General features: G+C 39.4%; 1 protein-coding gene across 3 annotated transcripts in view; it reads left to right on the top strand.

Moving 5' to 3' along the window:
• Window positions 1-23,669, top strand: part of FRMD3 (FERM domain containing 3) — a 321,116-nt gene that overhangs the window by 158,707 nt on the left and 138,740 nt on the right. The window lies entirely within an intron of this gene.

The following is a 23,669-nucleotide window of genomic DNA, read 5'->3' as shown; positions in this document are numbered from 1 at the left end:
CTGCCCTACTGACAAGCAGGGCACAGTGTGAAGGGGTTAGCTGGGGATGACTGCCTTCTTTAATTTGCTCTCCTCCTTACCAGTGTCTCTGGTCAACTTCCTGTCCCCTTTTCCCCTCCTCACAACCCCACCTGGTTCTTGGTTTTGTATTTACTGACTAATACAATGAGGGAGAGACTCACAGAGTGTATTTTTGTAAAGGAGGAGGATGTTGAAGGAATAGATTAATCTTCTGAAACATGGAGAATCTTATTGACCTCTCAGTAGGACCTAATCCTCTATAAAGGGTTATAATGCAGTGGCTCAGAAGAAGGAGATTTTGGTTTCCTGTAGCACTTGAGGAAGCCTTGAATGGGCCAAGCATTTATCTGAGTGAGAGGAAGGTAGCAGGACACTGTGAGGATGTAGAGCTGACATGAGATCACGGAGGGAATTTGCGTGGTGTTTACTACTGAGTAACAGTGATTCCCAGACCTGGCCCTGCAACTAGGTCAGTTTAGGTATTTGCTAAAAATGCTTAGTGGGGACCTTATTCTAGACCTCCTGAATCAGAATTCCTGGGGCTAGGGTCAGGAAGATGTATTTTAAGACATCTTGATTCTAATTTTGATGCATCCATCCCAGCTTTGTCTCCTGACCAGTTTGGGGGACCATGGCATAAAGATGTTTATAGACATAATTTCTTATGGCCTATGAATATATTACCCTTGTATGGAGGGAGAAACAGGCTCAAAAACATTGTTACTTACCCAAGGTCCCACAGGTAGTAAGTGATGCAGTGAGTATTTGAATTTAGAATTATGGTTCAGAGTCCCCATGGCCAAACAGAATCTGTGAACTGTATTAGTCATCTAAGCACCACTGTAAATAGATTATTTTTGTGCAAAATTCTAAACAGCCCACCTGCAGAAGTAACTCTGGCTACCATTAGTTGAGCATTTATTATATGCCAGGAATTTTATCATATGATCTTTAGTGTTCCCCAAAACACTTCAAGGAAGGGGAAACTGAGGCACAGAGAGGGTCAGTGGCTTGCCTATGGCTAGTAATTATAAGAGGAAGGATGGAATCTGAACCCATACTCTTTCCATTTCATCTCTCAGATGAAAATTTGAAACATAGCCTAGACTAGGGATCTGTAAACCCTTTCCATAAAGGGCTAGATAGAAAATATTTGCAGCTTTGTAACTCAAAAAACTTCTGTTGTAATTACTCAATTAGTAATTTCTAGTGGAAAGTGGCCATAGACAATACCTAAATTAACGGATGTGTCTGTGTTCCCATAAAACTTTTTTCCAGTGAAAGTATTTCACCAAAATAGGCAGTTGGCCATAGTTTGCTGACCCTTGGTCTACACAATAGCTGGACACCATTTAAATGCATAAGCCTTTTTCATTCCTCTTGACCCTCTCATTGAGGAGATACTGGATAAAATATTAAGCAAAGTCTTTAGAATTAGAATCAGGGGTATCAATATGAACCCATGTTTTTTAATATACATAGATAAATACAGAAATAAATATAAGGTGTGTGTTTGTGTGTGTGTGTGTGTGTGTGTGTGTATTAGGGTGGGGGGTTAGTAAGTATACATATATTTCCAAGTCCCACCTGCTGAGATGACTTAGAGGCAATGACACCACTGTAGTAATAAGTACACCTAGCCTTCAGATCTTTGTTTCAAACACCATGCTCTAATAAAAGGAAGAAGGGCTCCTTGCAGAAAAGGCTGATTCTAGGGCTGGGGTAGTGAAATCACAAGGTGAGCTTGGAGCATCTTGTGGCACCAGGAAGTAAAAAATTACTCAAAAACCAAAATGTAGGGCACTAGGAAAGGTGCAGAGCCGATGTGAAAGAACTGCCAATGACCAAAACTGGAAAAATTGGAGTTCAAAAACAAATGACCACGGGCTTCCCTGGTGGCATAGTGGATAAGAATCCTCCTGCCAATGCAGGGGACACGGGTTCGAGCCCTGGTCCGGGAAATTCCCAAATGCCACGGAGCAACTAAGCCCATGCCCCACGACTACTGAGCCTGCGCTTTAGAGCCTGCGAGCCACAACTGCTGAGCCCGTGTGCCACAGCTACTGAAGCCTGTGTGCCTGGAGCCTGTGCTCTGCAACAAGAGAAGCCACTGCAACGAGAAGCCTGTGCACCGCAATGAAGAGTAGCCTCCACTCGCTGCAACTAGAGAAAGCCCATGCGCAGCAACAAAGACCCAATGCAGCCAAAAATTACTTAATTAATTAATTTAAAAAAAACAAATAACAATAGCATTGGATTATAATCCATAGAATGAAATAAATATCCATGAGACTATACTGATATAAATAAATAACTGCATAAATAAATAAAAGGGGGAGAAGAGGCAGCTCTTCCTTACAGAAGAATTCCAATTAATTAATGCAGGGGGAATGAGAGAAATAGAAATCTACCATTAGAGTGCCAAAATAATAATTGTTGTGGGCAAGATCGATCAATGAATGCTAAAATTAATGGGCAACAGTTTGAGGAGAAGCAGGATATTTGCACAGTCTCAAGGAAGTCCCCTGGCATTTGTTTTTGAACTCCAATTGTTCCAGTTTTGGCCATTGGCAGTTCGTTCACATCGGCTCTGTGCCTTTCCTAGTGCCCTACATTTTGTTTTTTGAGTAATTTTTTACTTCCTGGTGCCACAAGATGCTCCAAGCTCCATGCTTCTCTTCTGCCCCGAGCCCGGTATTTTTTTTTTTAATGTTTTTTGTTTGTTTGTTTGCTTTATTTTTGGCTGCGTTGGGTCTTCGTTGCTGTGTGCGGGCTTTCTCTAGTTGTGGGGAGCAGGGGCTACTCTTTGTTGCGGTACGCAGGCTTCTTGTTTCAGTGGCTTCTCTTGTTGTGGAGCACAGGCTGTAGGCACATGGGCTTCAGTAGTTGTGGCACGTGGGCTCAGTAGTTGTGGCTCACAGGCTCTAGAGTGCAGGCTCAGTAGTTGTGGCACACGGGCTTAGTTGCTCCGTGGCATTTGGGAATTTCCCGGACCAGGGCTCGAACCCGTGTCCCCTGCATTGGCAGGCGGATTCTTAACCACTGAGCCACCAGGGAAGCCCGAGCCTGGTATTTTTAAATTATTGATACAAGGGGAAAAAGAATAACTTTATAGTGGAAAGACTTGGCAGACACCACTTTAACCAAGCGATCAGTGTTAATATCAACAATAAAAAGAAATACCAATGTCATGGACTCCCCAATACCATGCACTAAGAAGGGCACTCTCTCTCTGTGGTATTCTTCACAACAATGCATAACCTCATTCAAATCTGGAGGGAACATCAGACAAACAAAAGGGAGAGACATTCTCCAAAACAACTTACCAGTACTCTTCAAAACTGTTCAGGTCATGAAGGACAAGAAAAGATTGGGGAACTGTCACAGATTAGAGAGATGCATCAACTAAGGTAATATGGAATCCTGGATTGGATGCTGGAACAGAGAAAAGTGTAGTAGTTGGGAAAACTGGTGAATTCCAGATTAAGTCTGTAGTTTAGTTAATAGTATTGGGTTAATATTAGTTTCTTAATTTTGATAATTGCTCTATGGCTATATAAGATGCTAATACTAAGGTAGATGAGTAGTTACGCTATTTTTGCAACTTTTCTGTATGTCTAAAATTATTTTTTTAACTTAAGCTTCTGGGTTGATATGCTTCATTTTTCTTTATATTTTGACTTGGTTCACCTTAATTTTTAGTGTCCAGACTCAGGTAGTAGATTAGTGGAAAAAATAAGGGCCGCTCCAAAACAAAACCATCTTCTCTGATGTACTCATTAAATTGCTTAGAGGGCTGCCTGAATAGTTCTGTTTTCCCCTGCAATATAGCCGTTATAGCCTTTTGATTTTGAAGATACAGTATGAGTGTAACTTCCACATGGATTGCAAAGTAGTTGCTATACAAAACTGTATGGACTTTGTACTCAGAAAGAGGCTTAGACTTTGTACTCATAAAGATGCTTGGACTTTGTACTCAGAAGGATGCAAATTAAATCCCATCTCTGCTGGGTAGTAAGCTGTGTGATCTTGACCAAGTTATTGAGCTTCTCTGAGTCTTTGTCCTGATTGTTAATATAGATAACAGTACCTACATGTAAGGTTGATATGGGAATTAGAGATAAGCTATGTAAATGCTTAACAATGGTATATATGGAGTACATGTTATGTGTTATTTTTATTATTAATTGTTATTATTACTTTTTACTATGTATTAGCTAGGTCTAGGTGAGACAATTGCAGGAGGAAATACAGCCATGATTGGCAAGTCTAAAACCTAGAAATGTTCACAATAACTTCTTTTAAAGGCAGGATAGCCATTATTATGATCTTTGGGGAGAGAAGAGGGAGGAAGTGAACCTTGGGTAATTATCGGGTTGGCCAAAAAGTTCATTTGGGTTTTTCCATGGAAAACCCCAAAAAAACCTGAATGAACTTTTTGGCTAACCCAATTTTAAAAAAGGGCTCAAAGACACAACAGTATGCTGATATGAGAGTTTTAAGCAGAGATTAATTGACAAGCATTGGTTTATTTTTTGTTTTTGTTTTGTTTTGTTTTACCAACTCGTGTACTTTTTCTCAATGGAAAATAAAACAATGAATTATTTGGATAGAAAGCTAACCAAGAAAAAATCAAGTTAGTTAGAAAGCCTGAAGTGGAACTTACCTCTGCTGTGGGAGTTGGTGGTTTGCCTACAACTCTTCACAACTTGATTTATGGTACACCATTGTGGAATATTAAATATTTAACACTATTACATTTGGAATACCATATGTTTGACAAGATGTCTTATGCCCCATATGCTGTGAGAATGGTGAGGACTGAGTCAGTAAATGATGACTATCTTTTGCTATTTTAATAGCGAGGGCCCAGAATTTCCATTATTTTAAAAATTTGATGTAGGATGGGACAGATTGAATACTGGTCAATAAAAGTCCTCTTGAATTTCCACCACATTTATCTTCTGAAGAACTCATATAATCTTAGTTGCCTAAGATTAGGGAAAAGCTGGGTAGTATCCTCCTCATTTTATTGGGAGAGAAGCTGGGACTACAAGTTTAGAAGACTTGGAAGAAATAATTCCAGAAGAAAAAGATCTTACTTGGCTTGTCCAGATATTTTTTATTAAATGTAGCATAATCTTTCTACCACTTCTGCTCAGGTGCTAGGGTAACTTCCCTTTGGAAAGATGAAGTTTTGAAATAATTAGTTGGGTTTCATAATTCTACTTTCTATGGCTGTGGTTTGAGATGTCCACTGTCCTGGTTTCCCTTCTTATTCTTCCACACTTCCCTCTTTCCCAAACCCAGCTAGGGAAGTCACCCCCAGTGCCTTAGAACTGAGGAAGTACCCCAACCCGAGCCAGCCAGAGGAGGAATTATACCGGGACTTGGTTTATAGACTTCAGGGAGATTGAACCCAATGCTTTTGATTTTTAACTTCCCTGTCTCTAAGCATTTGTTTAACCCACTTACATGACTGTCATTGACTTTTCTAACTTAAGGGCTATTCTGACTCATACCCAAAGACAACATATTTAGTTTGGAAATCTACACCCCTGGGGCAATCTCTGCAAGCACCCTTGTTTTAGGGCGTTCTGTGTCATGTGACCGCCAGACGTCCTTTCTGATAGGATGACCTGGGAAATCATGGATGCAAGGACATGCTGAATACTAATGCCTCCTCCCTCTAAATATAATTACAGCCCTGAGGTTTTTATGTTGGCAGCCAGAAAGAACAAGTGAGCCTGTCAGTGAGTCTTGTTAATAATGGGAAAAGACCTTGCCTATGTTAGAGCAATTTGCTTTTTCTGGAAGCAGCTTTGGGGAGGACATGGAATGGAAAAAAACAGGCCCAGTGATTTGAAGTTTCACTCTGGGGATGGTGCCAGGAAGCTAGACAGCATTATGTCCCACCAGCTGCTCCTGCTTTGAAAGGCTACTTCCTGGGGAAATTGCTTCATAGATGCTCGAAACTAGGAATGAGAGTGGTATCTGAGATCTAGGGCAACCCTGCACTAAAGTGGAGGGCTGTAATGCTGCCTCAAGTCACTGGTCATGAATTTGCTTAATGAGTCCTCTTTTACTTTTGAGTCTCAGGGGTATTAAATATTAAGAGTACTTGGATGTCTGTTTCGGGAGGGGTATGGACAAGTAACTTGGCTTTCCAGGAAAAGACTTTGGGTACTCAAGTTACAAGGAACACAGCACTATCATAACAGCTTGAAAATTGGATATATTGTGTAGTGGTTCAATTGTGGTCCAAGGTATTAACACTGACAGATTTGGTGAAATTGTCATATTCTTTCAGAAGAAAGCAGAACTTGGTGTTTAACTAAAATTATTGCTCATCGTTGACTCTATCTACACCTGATGTCCTCTCCTGGGAAGGAATGGGATGCCTGATAAAGACAGGTTGCAATCTGGAAGTCACTTAGCCAATTGAGATGTTACAATTTTAGTGGTGGGGAGGAGCAAACTCATGAACTGGTTATCTTGTTCAGGTCAAAAGGCAAACATAAGGAAGAACTTCTGGGAATATGGCAGAGTAGGAAGACCCTGAGCTCACCTTCTTCCATGTGCATACCAAAATTACAACTGTTTACAGGGCAGCTATCTATGAAAACAACCTGAAGACTAGGAGAAAAGATCTTTCACAACTAAAGATACAAAGAAAGAACCATAACATGACAGGTAGGAGGGGTGGAGACACAGTATGGTCACACAACTGGAAGGTGACCCACAAACAGGAGGATAGTCACAATTGCAGAGGTTTTATCCATGAAGTGAGGACCCTGAGCCCCACATAAGGCTGCCCAGCCTGGGGGTCTTGCACCAGGAAGATGGGCCCCCAGAACATCTGTCTTTGAAGGCAAGCAGGGCTTGCAGATGGGAGAGCCAGAGGGGTGTAGGGAACAGATTCTGCTCTTAAAGGGTGCACACAAAATCTCATGCACTCCAAGTCCCAGTGAAGAGGCAGTCATTTGAAAGGATCCTGGGTCAGACCCCCTTGCTGATCTTGGAGAGCCTCCTGGAGAGGCAGGAGGCAATTGGGACTCCTGCTAGGGACATAGACATTGACAGCAGCCATTTTGGAGAACTCATTCTATCACAAGGACACTGATAGAATGGTGAGAAATGTAACCAACCTTAGGCAAAATGGAGACAGAGGAATATGTTCCAAATGAAGGGATAAGACAAAACCCCAGAAGAAGAACTGAGCAAAGTAGAGATAAGCAATCTACCTGAAAAAGAGTTCAAGTTAATGATCACAAAGATGATCATAAAGATGCTCAACAAACTTGAGAGAAGAAAAGATAAACACAGTGAGAAATTTAACAGAGTTAGAAAATATAAAGAACCACAACAAAGCTAAAGAACACAATAACTAAAAAAATAAACTAGAAGGAATTGACAGTAGATTAGATGATACAGAGGAACAGATCAGTGAGCTGGAAGATAAAGTAGTGGAAGTCACCCAAGCTGAACAGAAAAAAAAAGAAAAAGAATTTTGAAAAATGAGGATAGTTTAAGAGATCTCTGGGACAGCATCAAGCATATTAATATTTGTATTTTAGGGGTCCCAGATGGATAAGAGAGAAAGGGTCAGAAAATTTATTTGAAGAAAAAATAGCTGAAAATTTCCCTAATGTGGGAAAGAAAAAAGACATCTCGGTCCAGGAATCACAAAGAGCCCCCCAGAAGAAACCCAAAGAGTTCCACACCAATACACATTATCTTTAACTTTTGCCATTTTAATTATAAAAAGAGAATCTTAAAAGCAGCAAGAGAAAAGCAACTAGTTATGTACAAGGGAACTCCCATAAGACTATGAGCTGACGTTTTGACAGAAATATTGCAGGCCAAAAGGGAGTGGCATGATATATTCAAAGTGCTGAAAGAAAAAACCTACAGCCAAGAATAGTCTACCCAGCAAGGTTCTCATTCAGATTTGAAGAAGAGATAAAGAGTTTTACAGATAGGCAAAAGCTAAGAGTTCAGCAACACTAAACTGACATTATGAGAAATGTTAAAGGGATTTTTCTAAGCAGAAAAGACCACAACTAGAAATATGAAAGGAGAAATCTCATAAGTAAAGACAAACATGTAGTATAGGTAGTAGGTCAATCGCTTTTAAAGCTAGTAGGAAGGTTAAAAGACAAAAGTAGTAAAATCATCTATATCCACAATAAGTAGTTAAGGGATACACAAAACAAAAAGATGTAAAATATGATGTCAAAAACAGTAAACATGGAGGGAGGAGTAAAAATGCAGGGTTGTTAGAATGCATTCAAACTTTAGAGAGCAGCAACTTTAAAAAATTGTGCGTGTGTGTGTGTGTGTGTATCCTCATGGTAACCACAAACCAAAAATCTTTAACAGATACACATGCAAAAAAGAGAAAGGAATCCAAATATAACACTAAATATAGTCCAGCAGTCCCCAACCTTTTTGACACCAGGGACCAGTTTCATGGAAGACAATATTTCCACGGACGGGAGCGTGGGGATAGTTCAGGTGGTAATGCGAGCAATGGGGAGCGGCAGATGAAGCTTTGCTTGCTTGCCCACCGCTCACCTCCTGCTGTGTGGCCCGGTTCCTAACAGGCTGTGGACTGGTACCAGTCCATGTCCCGTGGGTTGGGGACCCTGGATACAATCAACAAATCACAAAAGAGCAAAAGAAGAAGAAAGGAACAAAAAATAACTACAAAGACAACCCCCAAACAATTAACAAAATGGTAATAAGTACATACCTATCAATAATTACTTTACATGTAAATGGACTAAATGCTCCAATCGAAGGACACAGTGTGGCTGAATGGATACAAAAATAAGACCAATATATATTCTGTCAAGAGACTCACGTTAGATCTAAAGACACACACACAGACTGAAAGTAAGGGGATGGAAACAAGTATTCCATGCAAATGAAAATGAAAAGAAAGCTGGAGTAGCAAGACTTATATCAGACAAAATCAACTTTAAAACAAAGACTGTAAGAAGAGACAAAGACAGATGTTACATAATGATCAAGGGATCAATCCAAGAAGAAGATATAAGAATTGTAAATATATATGTACCCAACAGAGGAGCACCTAAATACATAAAGCAAATATTAACAGACATAAAGAGAGAAATTGATAGTAACACAATAATAGTAGAGGACTTTAACACCCCACTTACATCAATGGACAGATCATCCAGACAGAAAATCAATAAGGAAACACTGGCTACACTGAAGTATCACCTCACACTGGTCAGAATGGCCATCATCAAAAAATCTACACACAATAAATGCTGGAGAGTGTGTGGAGAAAAGGGAATCCTCTTGCACTGTTGGTGGGAATGTAAAGTGATACAACCACTATGGAAAACAGTATGGAGGTTCCTTAAAAAACTAAAAATAGAACTACTGTATGACCCAGCAATCCCACTACTGGGCATATACTCTGAGAAAACCATAATTCAAAAAGACACATGCATCCTAGTGTTCATTGCAGCACTATTTACAATAGCCAGGACATGGAAGCAACGTAAATGTCCATTGACAGACGAATGGATAAAGAAGATGTGGCACATATATACAATGGAATATTAGTCAGCCATAAAAAGGAACAAAATTGGGTCATTTGTAGAGATGTGGATGGACATAGAGTCTGTCATACAGAGTGAAGTAAGTCAGAAAGAGAAAAACAAATATCATATATTAATGCATATATGTGGAATCTAGAAAAATGGTACAGATGCACCTATTTGCAGGGCAGGAGTAGAGACGCAGATGTAGAGAACAGACGTGTGGACATGGTGGGGAAGGGGGTGGGATGACCTGGGAGATTGGCATTGACATATATACACTACCATATGTAAAATAGATAGCTAGTGGGAACCTGCTGTATAGCACAGGGAGCTCAGCTTGGTGCTCTGTGGTGACCTAGATAGGGTGGGATGGGGGGGTGGGAGGGAGGTCCAAGAGGGAAGGGATATATGTATACATATGGCTGATTCACTTCATTGTACAGCAGAAACTAACACAACATTGTAAAGCAGCTATACCCCAATTTAAAAAAAATAAGGAAACACTGGCCCTAAACAAGACTCGAGACCAGCGTACCTAATAGATATATATAGAACATTCCATCCAAAAGCAACTGCATACGCATTTTTTCAAGTGCACATGCAACATTCTCAAGGATAGATCACATGCTAGGCCACAAAACAAGTCTCAATAAACTTAAGAAGATGGAAATCATATCAGACACCTTTTCTGACCACAGTGCTATAAGACTAGAAATCAACTACAGGAGAAAAACTGAAAAAAAAAACAAAACACAAAACATGAACACATGGAGGCTAAACAATATGCCACTAAACAACCAATGGGTCAGTGAAGAAATCAAAAAGGAAATTTAAAAAATGAGAGAAATGAAAATGGAAAGACAATGATCCAAAATCTGTGGGACCCAGCAAAAGCAGTTCTAAGAGGGAATTTTATAGCGATATTAACCTGCCTCAGGAAACAGGAAAAATCTCAAACAATCTAAACTTACATCTAAAGGAACTAGAAAAAGAAAAACAAACAAAACCCAAAGTTAGGAGAAGGAAAGAAATAATAAAGATCAGAGCAAAGGTAAATGAAATAGAGACTAGAAAGACAATGAAAAAGATCAGTGATACTAAGAGCTGGTTCTTTGAAAAGATACACATAATTGATAAACCTTTAGCCAGGCTCGTCAAGAAAAAAAGAGAAAGGGCCTAAATAAATAAAATCAGAAATAAAGGAAGAGAAGTTACAACGGACACCACAGAAATACAAAGGATCATAAGAGATTTCTAAGAACAATTATATGCCAACAAAATGGATAACCTAGAAGAAATGGAAAAATTCCTAGAAATGTACAATTTTCCAAGACTGAATCAGGAAGAAATAGAAAATACAAACAGACCAATTACCAGGAATGAAATGGAATCAGTAATTTTAAAAAAACCTCCCAACAAATAGAAGTCCAGGACCAGATGGCTTCACAGGTGAATCCTACCAAGCATTTAACATCTATCTGTCTCAAACTATTCCAAAAAATTGAGGAGGAAGGAATGCTTCTGAACTTATTCTATGAGGCCAGCATCATCCTGATACAAAAACCAGACAAAGACACCACAAAAAAAGAAAATTACAGGCCACTATCACTGATGAACATAGATGCAAAAGCCTCAACAAAATACTAGCAAACAGAATCCAACAACACATTAAAAGGATCATACACCATGATCAAGTGGGGTTTATCCCAGGAATGCAAGGATTCTTCAATATATGCAAATCAATCAATGTGATACACCATATTAACAAATTGAAGGAGAAAAACCATATGATAATCTCCATAGATGCAGAAAAAGCTTTTGACAAAATTTAACACCCATTTATGATAAAAACTCTCCAGAAAATAGGCATAGAGGGAACCTACCTCACATAATAAAGGCCATATATGACACATCCACAGCCAACATCATTCTCAATGGTGAAAAACTGAAACCATTTTCTCTAAGATCAGGAACAAGACAAGGTTGCCCACTCTCACCACTATTATTCAATATAGTTTTGGAAGTGTTAGCCACAGCAATCAGAGAAGAAAAAGAAATAAAAGGAATCCAAATCAGAAAAGAAGAAGTAAAACTGTCACTGTTTGCAGATGACATGATACTGTGCAGATGACATGATACTGTGCAGATGACATGATACTATACATAGAGAATCCTAAAGATGCTACCAGAAAACTAATAGAGCTATCAATGAATTTGGTAAAGTAGCAGGATACAAAATTAATGCACAGAAATCTCTTGCATTCCTGTACACTAATGATGAAAAATCTGAAAGAGAAATTAAGGAAAGATTCCCATTTACCACTGCAACAAAAAGAACAAAATACCTAGGAATAAACCTACCTAAGGAGACAAAAGAGCTGTATGCAGAAAAGTATAAGACACTGATGACAGAAATTAAAGATGATACAAACAGATGGAGAGATAGACCATGTTCTTGGATTGGAAGAATCAACATTGTGAAAATGACTATACTACTCAAAGCAATTTGCAGATTCAATGCAGTCCCAATCAAACTACCAATGGCATTTTTCACAGAACTAGAAAAAATTGTTCACAATTTGTATGGAAACAAAAAAGACCCCGAATAGCCAAAGCAATCTTGAGGGGAATAAATGGAGCTGGAGGAATCAGACTCCCTGACCTCAGGCTATATTACAAAGCTACAGTAATCAAGACAGTATGGTACTGGCACAAAAACAGGAATATAGATCAATGGAACAGGATAGAAAGCCCAGAGATAAACCCACGCACATATGGTCTCCTTATCTTTGATAAAGGAGGCAAGATTATACAATGGAGAAAAGACAGCCTCTTCAATAAGTGGTGCTGGGAAAACTGGACAGCTACATGGAAAGGAATGAAATTAGAACACTTCCTAACACCATACACAAAAATAAGCTCAAAATGGATTAAAAACCTAAATGTAAGGCCAGACACTATCAAACTCTTAGAGGAAAACATAGGCAGAACACTCTATGACATAAATCACAGCAAGATCCTTTTTGACCCACCTCCTAGAGAAATGGAAATAAAAACAAAAATAAACAAATGGGACCTAATGAAACTTCAAAGCTTTTGCACAGCAAAGGAAACCATAAACAAGACAAAAAGACAACCCTCAGAATGGGAGAAAATATTTGCAAATGAAGCAACTGACAAAGGATTAATCTCCAAAATATACAAGCAGCTCATGTAGGTCAATATCAAAAACACAAACAACCCAATCCAAAAATGGGCAGGAGAGCTAAATAGACATTTCTCCAAAGAAGATATACAGATTGCCAATAAACACATGAAAGGATGCTCAACATCACTAATCATTAGAGAAATGCAAATCAAAACTACAATGAGATATCACCTCACACTGGTCAGAAAGGCCATCATCAAAAATCTACAAACAATAAATGCTGGAGACGGTGTGGGGAAAAGGGAACCCTCTTGCACTGTTGGTGGGAATGTAAATTGATACAGTCACTATGGAGTACAGTATGGAGGTTCCTTAAAAAACTAAAATTAGAACTACCATACAACCCAGCAATCCCACTACTGGGCATATACCCGGAGAAAACCATAATTCAAAAAGAGTTATGTGGGCTTCCATGGTGGCGCAGTGGTTGAGAATCTGCCTGCCAATGCAGGGGACACGGGTTCGAGCCCTGGTCTGGGAAGATCCCGCATGCTGTGGAGCAACTAGGCCCGTGAGCCACAACTACTGAGCCTGCGCATCTGGAGCCTGTGCTCCACAACAAGAGAGGCCGCGATAGTGGGAGGCCCGCGCACCGCAATGAAGAGTGGCCCCCTCTTGCCGCAACTGGAGAAAGCCCTCGCACAGAAACGAAGACCCAACACAGCCAAAAATAAATAAATAAATAAATAATAATCAAAATACCAAGAACCTCCCACATATTTAAAAAAATAAAATTAAAAAGAGTTATGTACCACAAGGTTCATTGCAGCTCTATTTACAATAGCCAGGACATGGAAGCAACCTAAGTGTCCATCAACAGATGAATGGATATACAAGATGTGGCACATATATACAATGGAATATTAGCCATAAAAAGAAGCAAAATTGAGTTACTTGTAGTGAGGTGGATGGACCTAGAGACTGTCATACAGAGTGAAGTAAGTCAGAAAGAGAAAAACAAATACCTTATGCTAACACATAAATATGGAATCTAAAAAAGAAAAAAGAAAACGTTCTGAAGAACCTAGGGGCAGGACAGGAATAAAGACACAGACGTAGAGAAAGGACTTGAGGACATGGGGAGGGGGAAGGGTAAGCTGGGACGAAGTGAGAGAGTGGCATGGACATATATACACTACCAAATATAAAATAGATAGCTAGTGGGAAGCAGCCACATAGCACAGGGAGATCATCTTGGTGCTTTGTGACCACCTAGAGAGGTGGGGTAGGGAGGGTGGGAGGGAGACCCAAGAGGGAGGAGATATGGGGATATATCCATATGTATAGCTGATCACTTTGTTATAAAGCAGAAACACACCATTGTAAAGCAATTATACTCTAATAAATATGTTAAAAAAAAAAGAGAGAGAGAGACACGTACCACTATGTTCATTGCAGCACTATTTGCAATAGCCAGGACATGGAAGCCCCCTAAGTGTCCATCGACAGATGAATGGATAAAGAAGATGTGGCACATATATACAATGGAATATTACTCAGCCATAAAAAGTAATGAAATTGAGTTATTTGTAGCGAGGTGGATGTACCTAGAGTTTGTCATACAGAGTGAAGTCAGAAAGAGAAAAACAAATACCGTATGCTAACACATATATATGGAATCTAAAAAAAAAGAATGCTTCTGATGAACCTAGGGGCCAGACAGGAATAAAGCCACAGACATAGAGAACAGACTTGAGGACATGGGGAGGGGGAAGTGTAAGATGGGACAAAGTGAGAGAGTTGCCTTGACATATATACACTACCAAATGTAAAATAGATAGCTAGTGGGAAGCAGCCACATAGCACAGGGAGATCATCTCAGTGCTTTGTGACCACCTAGAGGGATGGGATAGGGAGGGTGGGAGGGAGACGCAAGAGGGAGGGGATATGGGGATATATGTATACGTATAGCTGATTCATTTTGTTATACAGCAGAAACTAACACAATATTGTAAAGCAATTATTCTCCAATAAAGATTGTTTTTAAAAAAAATCTTCAACAAAGTGTGAGCAAACCAAATTCAACAATACACTAAAAGGATCATGTACCACAATCAAGTGGGATTTATGCCGGGGTTGCAAGGATTTTTCAATATCTGTAAATCAATAAATGTGATACATCACATTAATAAATTGAAGAATAAAAATTATATTATCATCTTAATAAATGCAGAAAAAGCTTTTGACAAAATTCAACATCTATTTATGATAAAAACTCTTAACAAAGTGGGTATAGAGGGAACATACCTCAACATAGTAAAGACCATGTATGACAAGCCCACAGCTAACACTGTACTCAACAGTGAAAACCTGAATGCTTTTCCTTTAAGATTAGGAACAACACATGGATACTCACTCTTGCCACTTTTATTCAAGTCCTAAACACAGCAATCAGACAAGAAAAAGAAATAAAAGGAAATCAAATTGATAAGGAAGAAGTAAATCTGTCACTGTTTGCAGATGACATTATACTATACAGTAAGTCCCCTACATACAAACCTTCAAGTTGTGAACTTTCAAAGATGCAAATGTGTGTTCGCATGTCCAATACATAAGTTATTTCACATGTCTGGCGTACATTGTCACATGCATGCATCCTCTACAAGTGACTGTGCTTTTGTGTACTTTACTGTACAGTACTGTATAGAGTGCAGTAGAACAGTATCTTTATTTCAAGCTAGATCTGCAAGAGGACAACTTCATTAAACTCCTTGCTGTATAGCACGAGGAGCTTATTATTAAAGACCTAATGGAATTGGAGGCCCAGAGGAAGGATGAAGAGAGACAAGAGGAAGAAGAAGATTCATGACACAGGAAATAGCAAGAGGATTTTCTTTATTTGAGGAGGCACTGTTAGTTTTTGAAGCACAGGACCTGAACGTAGAACTGTACATGAAGGTTGCAGCAGCCATTCAGAATGCAATCCAGTGCTACCATGTCATCTATGATGAGAAAAAAAAAGCTACTACCCAGACATCACTGGATCATTTTTTCAAGAGGGTAGATAGAATTGAATCCAGCAAGGAACCAGAACCTGTGCCATCAACGTCAGGCATGAGTGAAATTGCAGCTTGCCCTCCATCTCCTATTGCTGACAATCCTTCAGCTCGACCATCTCCCACTTCCTCTCCCTCCTCCAGTCAGCAACTCTTCTTGCCTGTTCATTCAATGCCAGCTCCTGTATGCCAGCTGTTGTACTGTACTACTGTACTTTTCAAGGTACTGTACTGTAATATTAAAAACATTTTCTTAATTTTTTGTTTGTTTTTTGTGTGTTATTTGTGTGAAAAGTATTATAAACCTATTGCAGTACAGTACTATATAGCCGATTGTGCTGGTTTGGTACCTAGGCTAACTTTGTTGGACTTACGAACAAATTGGACTTATCAACACGCTTGGAATGGAACTCTTTCATATGTAGGGAACTTACTGTACATAGAAAATCCCAAAGTCACCACCAAAAAACTATTAGAACTAATAAATGATTTCCATAAAGTTGGAGGATACAAAATTAACATACAGAAATCTGTTGTGTTACTATATACTAACAACAAACTATCAGAAAGAGAAATTAAGAAAACAACCCCATTTACAATTGCATCAAAAAGAATAAAATATCCAGGAATAAATCTAACTAAGGAGGTAAAAAACCTGTACTCAGAAAACTATAAGACATTGATAAAAGAAATTGAAGACAACACAAACAAATGGAAAGTTATACTGTTCTCATGGATTGGAAGAATTAACATTGTTAAAATGATCATTCTGCCCAAGGTAATCTACAGATTCAATGCAATCCCTATCAAAATACCAATTACATTTTACACAGAACTAGAACAAATAATTCTAAAATTTGTATGGAATCAAAAGACCCTGAATAGCCAAAACAATCTTGAGAAAGAACAAAGCTGGAGGTATCATGCTCCCTGATTTCAAACTATATTATAAACCTATAATAATCAAAACAGTATGGTACTCGCATGGAAACAGACACAAAGATCAATGGAACAGAATAGAGATCCCAGAAATAAACCCACACTTAGATGGTCAATTAATCTATAACACAGGAGGCAAGGATACACAATGGGGAAAAGACAGCCTCTTCAATTAATGGTGATGGGAAAATTGGACAGCTACACAAAAGAATCAAACTGTCCTACTTTCTCAACCATACACAAAAATAAACTCAAAATGGATTAAAGACTTAAATGTAAGACCTGAAACCATAAAACTCCTAGAAGAAAAAATAGGCAGTATGCACTTTGGCTTCGATCTTAACAATATCTTTTGGATAAGTCTCCTCAGGCAAGGGAAACAAAAACAAAAATAAACAAATGGGATTGTATTAAACTAAAAAACTTTTGCACAGTGAAGTATACTCTCAACAAAATGAAAAGGCAGCCTACTGAATTGGAGAAGAAATTTGCAAAGATATATCAGATAAGGGGATAATATCCAAGATATACAAAGAACTCGTACAACTCAACATCAGAAAAACAAACAACCAGATTAAAACATGGGCAGAGGACCTGAATAGACATTTTCCCAAGGGAGACATACAGATGGCCAACAGACACATGAAAAGCTGCTCAACATCATTAATCATCAGGGAAATGCAAATTGAAACCAGAATGAAACATCACCTCACATCTGTCAAAATGTCAGTAACCAAAAAGACAACAAATACGAAGTGTCAGTGAGAAAATGGAGAAAAAGGAACCCTTGTGCACTGTTGTGGGAATGTATATTGGTGCAGCCACTATGGAAAACCCTATAGAGGTTCCTCAAAAAGTTAAAAGTGAGATTGCCATATGATTCAGCAATTTCACTTGTGGGTATTTACCCAGAGAAAACAAAAACACTAATTTGAAAAGATATATACACTCCAGTGTTCATTTCAGCACTATTTACAATAGCCAAGATATGAAAGCAACCTAAGTGTCCATCACTAGATGAATGGATAAAGAAGATGTGATTATATGTATAAATATAAAAAAATATTAAAAAATGATATCTTGCCATTTGCAACAATATGGATGGGTCTAGAAGGTATTATGCTAAGTGAAATTAGTCAGAGGAAGACAAATAGTACTTGATCTCACTTATTTGTAGAATCTAAAAAGCAAAACAAAACTAAAACAGACTCACAGGTACAGAGAATAAACTAGTAGTCGCCAGAGAGGAGAAGGGTGGGGTTATGAGTGAAATAAGTGAGGGAGATTAAGAGGTACAGACTTCTAATTATAAAATAAATAAGTTATGGGGATGTAATGTACATCATGGGGAATATAGTCAATAATGTTGTCATAAGTTTGTATGGTGACAGACGGTAACCAGACTTATCATGGTGATATTTTTTTAATGTATAAAATTATTGAACCACTATGTTGTATACTTGAAACTTTTAAAAAAAATTTTTGGCCACACCCTCTGACATGTGGGACCTTAGTTCCCTGACCAGGGAATCGAACCCGCGCCCCCTGCATTGGAAGGCGGAGTCTTAACCACTGGGCCGCTGGGAAAGTCCCGAAACTTTTTTAAAAAGGCAGACAAAAGAATAAGTAGGGCTGGGAAATGCCATTTTATCTCTGTTTGAGTTAGTAAAAATGGGAAGATATCCAATGTAGGACAGTCTTTCTCCTTTGTGGTGGGAACCTCCTGGGTTTGGTTCAGATGAAGATAGAAATTAATTAGAGAGGTAAGGTTTAAGTGCCATCATTATAAGGAGAAGCACTCACTGGAGGCTTCCAGCAGGGAAGAACATCAGAGCTGAATGGAGACCAGCAGGTTTGGAAGTTTCAATATAACTTTAAAGACAGTTTTTAAGTCCAGCTGGGAAGAGGCTGGAATGTAAGTATGAGTATAGTGTATAACTTGGAGAAACAAAAACAGTAGAGATTAGGAAATGACAGTATGAAGCAGACCTATTTCTTTTTCATTCATGCTCCAGCAGATATCTTTCAGAGTTCAATTGTAATTGTGTGTTATGGAGGTAATGATGAGGAGTGTCTTAGGCAGCTTGGGCTGCTACAAGAAAACACCGTAGACTAGGTGCTTAAACAGGACATTTATTTCTCACAGTTCTAGAGGCTGGATAGTCCAAGAGCAAGGTGCTGACGGATTTGGTTCCTGGCAAAAATTGTCTTTTAGGCTTGCAGATAGCTGCCTTCTCCCTGTGTCCTCACATGGCGGGGTGGTGGGTGGGAGGAGCTCAAGAGAGAGTTCTGGTCTTTCTTTGTCATCTGATAAGGACACTAATCCCATCGTGTGGGTCATACTCTCGTGACTTCTTTTTAAACCTTATTACTTCCCACAGGCCTTACCTTCAGGACTATCGCATTGGGGTTAGGGCTTCAACACGTGAATTTGTGGTACAGGGGCACATTCAGTCCGTAACAAGGAGGAAGAGTTCTAGTTATCTATTGCTGTGTAACAAGTCTCCCCAAAACTTAGTGGCTTAAAACAACACAATTTTATTATATTTCAGGATTTTGTGGGTCAGGAATTTGAGCAGGGCTCAGCTGGGTGATTCTTCAGCTCTGCATGGGGTTGACTGGGCTCACTCAGCTGGTGGCTGGTCTGGTCTGAGGGTGTCCAAGACATCTTTATTCATATGCCTGGTACCTCAATGGGGATGACTGGAAGGTGGGGCTTGGGGGCCCCTTCCCTCTGCATGTGTTTTCGGGGCCTCTCCACATGGCCTTTCCAGCAGAGTGTTTGGACTTCTTACATGGGTTCCAAGCACAAGTAGAACCATTTACCAGATAAACTGTACAAAGAGAGTGGGTTGATAAGTTTTGGACATGTTGAGTTGGGATGACTGTGAGATGTTGAGGTAGAGAGGTTTAGGGTGTAGTTGAAAGTATTGATCTGAAGCCCACTGAAAAAGTTTTAGGTCATGGATGGAGAGTTTTGGAGCCCATGGGGTCCTCACTGCTTTAAAGCCCTGAGAAATAGATTGCCGTGCTGAGGGAGAGAGTATAAACTGAGAGGAGAATCTGAAAGCTGAAGAACATCTATATTTTAAAGCATGGTCCAGAAGGAGGAACCTGCAGTGGAGACTGACCAGGAACATACAGAGCAGAAAGAACAGAATGAGGAGAGAGAGACATTCTGGAAGCATGGGTAGTTACAGAATTAATGAAAAGGAATGAGCTGCAGTTTCAAATATCAAGAAGAGGGAAGATCAGAGGACATTACTGCTCAAGTGCTAAGAGCACTGACACCAGGAAGATGGGGTCAAATCCTGTCCCTGCCATTTGCTGTTTGTATGACTTTGACCTTAACCTGTGCCTCAATTTCTTTATCTGTAAAATGGGGATACTAAAAGTATCTACGCCATAGGTGGTTGTTTAAATGCATTACTCCATATTATCAACATATATAACCTATCTTTTTATTATTCCATGCTTTAAAGAGTTTGAAAAGATCCATGGGTCTGGCGACTAGGAGAACTTTGACTTTAGAAAGTTTGGCTGATAGTGTTGTTAAATTTATATGACATGACAGCAAATGTTACACAGTGGTAAATTCCATTGTAACAAGCATGAAGGAATCCCATAATTTCCCTTATGATTGCATTTTGGTATTTTACTGTACTTTAAGATGCACAGCAATAAATATTTTTTACAAACTCTATTGTATTTTCAGACCACTACTAGCTTTTTCTTTAAGTGTGCATTATGGATTTCTTGGATGTAGAGCAGAGGTTGGCACACAAGGGTCAGGATGGCCCTCATCTGTTTTTGTAAATAAAGTTTTTTTGGAACACAGCTACTTCTATTCTTTTCTGTGTTGTCTGTGGCTGCTTTTATGTTCCAATGGCAGAGCTGAGTAGTCCTGACAGAGACCATATGGATCACAAAGCTTAAAATAATTACAATCTGGTCCTTTATGGAAAAAAAAAAGGTGCTTATGCTTTCCTGTTCCCTGCAGTGTTTCTTCTCCTCGCAGTTACTTCTATTTTGCTCATCCTTAAGAACCTAGAAAGCAAAAGCAGTTATGGCTGAAGGAGTAAAAAACACCGAACCAAAGCCACGGAGGTTTTCTTACGTAGATTGACTTACGAATGGACGATAACTTTCAGTATACCTGATCTACAGATATTTTTGTTGCTGTAGATTTTATTGAAACTGGAGTGGAAACCATTGTTCCTGGGAGTGAAATAACTAGGGCCTAGGCTAACTTTATTATCTAGAACACTGTTAAGGCTGCATTCATTTCGATGGCGTTCTTTTTTCCCCAGCAGAGGCTGAAGGGCCTAGAAATGGCATAAATTGGCTAGCTAATGCAGGGACTGAGTTACTCTGGGGCTTTGTCCAGGTGAGATGTGAGAATCAGGCCATCTTTTCAGGGCTATGATGGGAATTGGTCAGATTTTGGATCTGGTTACTATTGAGGGGAAAAACAATCTCCTGTTTGGGAAGGTACATTCATTCTTGTTTAAAGCCCCATTGGTTATTTAACACATTTCTTTAGTCTACAGATTACTTTGGTGTAGGGAACCAAGGGTTTTGAGAAAGATAACAGAGGGGTATGTAATTTATTCTGTAATCATAGGCTGGATCAATTTCAACAGAAGCCCAGCATTGAAGATAACTAAGTGTTATATTGTTTACTTTTGGGAGCTTTTTTTTTTTTTTAATCTCAGCAGCTACCAAGTTGAAAATCAATCTACTTAGTCATACATCACTACCTCACACCCAGCCTCTTTTTCCCCAAACAAGCCAAAATTAGAAAGTATGAAAGAAGTGCATCATTTCTGTGATGGGGTAGAGAAAAATGATCTCTTAGGGCTAAATGCAGCAGCAAAATTAAAAAGAAAGAAACATTTGTTGGCAGTGTTCTCATCCTTCACTTCATAGTATGTGGAATGTGAGAGCTGAAGGAATCTTAGGGGCTTTGGAATCTGCTACCCCCAACCCACAAGATCACAGAGAAGGAAATCAGGGCCTAGAGGGTTTAGGCATCTGTCTACTTTTCACCTCTTTTGTGTAGCTATCTTCTACTCTTCCTCTTTTTCTTCAAGCTACTGTCAATCAAAATATATTTGTTCTAAGAAATGGCTTGAATTGTAGTCAGGCTAGGTCGTCAATACTGAAAACAGTGCTAAATTGGGACCCCTTACAGGGACTGTGCAAGTTACCAGGACTCAAGCCTAAGGTGAAAGGAATAAACATTGAATAGAAGAATTTTAAATACCATGGAGGGCAGTTTTTGGTGGAGAGTTAGGGAGGCTGTCTTAGGTTGTTCCTAGAAAGCAGAACCTGAGATAAAAATTCCAGTTTTATTAGGAAATGCTCCCAAGAGAAGATTTTAGGAGAGTGGGGGATTTGACATGGGAGAGAAGGAGGGGTGCAAGTGTGCGATGTTGGGCAGAGTCAAGTAGAAAGTAACTTAGGCTCAGTCGCACAGAGGAGCTCAGGAAGAGTGTAGGTCATGCCTTAGGGGTATCCCAGCTAAGGGAGCAGAGGTATTTATCCTCGCACATCTGTCAGTTATTAGTTAAGAGCTGACTTCCTGTGGGATTGGGGTGGGGGTAGGTGGCAAGGTTCATTCTCTACCTCGAAATGGATTCCAGTAACCTGAGAGCAGCCTTCTAAAAAAAAAGTCAGACAAAAGGGAAAGGGGATCTGGGCTGAGCCTTCATACACCCTCCTGCAGACACCTTCCTGATAACTTTCAAATCATGCTAAGGATGCATCCTCTGGTTCATCTTTCTCCCGAAGCTCAGTAAGTAGAATCAATGATTGGGTATTAGCTTCCTTAGTCTTTGCAATTTTTATGCTAAATAAGAGTTGAGGAAATGAAGTTTTCAGCCACAAATTCAGATATTTGGTTGGCACGTTTTCCTTTCTTCCTCTCTCTGGGAATATCAGTTTTCAGCAAGGAAACAGACTTAAAAAGATAGCATATATTCCAAGTAGCAATTGAAGGGGAAAATAGCAATGTGATAGATGTTCTAAGCCTTATATCCAATTACCAAGCACACCACATCATGGCTGTTATTTTCTCATGAGCGTGTAATCCATCTGTACAGACAGTCTCAGCAGGAGTTGTTGGTGTAGTCCAGACTCGACTTCATTGCCCAACTCTTAACTCTAAAAGGAAGAATGAAAAAAGGAAGGAGAATTATATGTTCATGTAGAGCAGAAGGCAGGTGGGGTGGGGAGGGAGAGAGGAAGAGAATGACAAATGTGGGCTCACCACCATGGCACCAACTTAGGAGTCTCAGTGAATGGGAGGAAGATGGGAGCAGCTGGTGTTTATTGAGCCTTCACTATGATCCAAGCTCTGTTCTAAGGGCTTCTAAATGAATTAACCCATTTAAACCTCACGATGATGCTGTGAGGAAACAGAGGAACTTGATGGAGGTCACACCACTCACTAGTAAGTGGCAGAGCTGGCATCTGAATCCAGGCCTGGCTGGCTCCTGAGTCAGATGGCACTGTCAACCCTGGGTGCTTGACTGGCTTTGGCATCTGCCTGTTATATATGAAATTCTTCCTCTTGAGTCTAAATTACATGAAATCCACTTTTATTCTCTGGATAGAGCTTAGGTTTTTCTTTTCAATTGATTTTTAAATATTTATGTAATGCATGAATACATGTAAAAATTTAAGTTAAAATATCACAGATAAAATGGGAGTCATGGTTTTCTTTGACCAACACCACTAAATTCCTGTTCTCTCCCTGTTACCCACCTCACTGGATCAATTTAGTATCATTTTAGATGTTTGAAAATACATTTAGATGCTTGTTATGTATTCTTTGGAAATGTATGGTAGTGTTTTGTACTTTTTACTTTTTAAAAAACACATTAAGGGACTTCCCTGGTGGTCCAGTGGGTAAGACACTGTGCT

Source organism: Balaenoptera physalus (assembly GCF_965194825.1).
Source record: "Balaenoptera physalus genome assembly, chromosome: 7".
Taxonomy (NCBI): Eukaryota; Metazoa; Chordata; class Mammalia; order Artiodactyla; family Balaenopteridae; genus Balaenoptera; species Balaenoptera physalus.
This window is presented reverse-complemented; position numbering and strand designations above follow the sequence as displayed.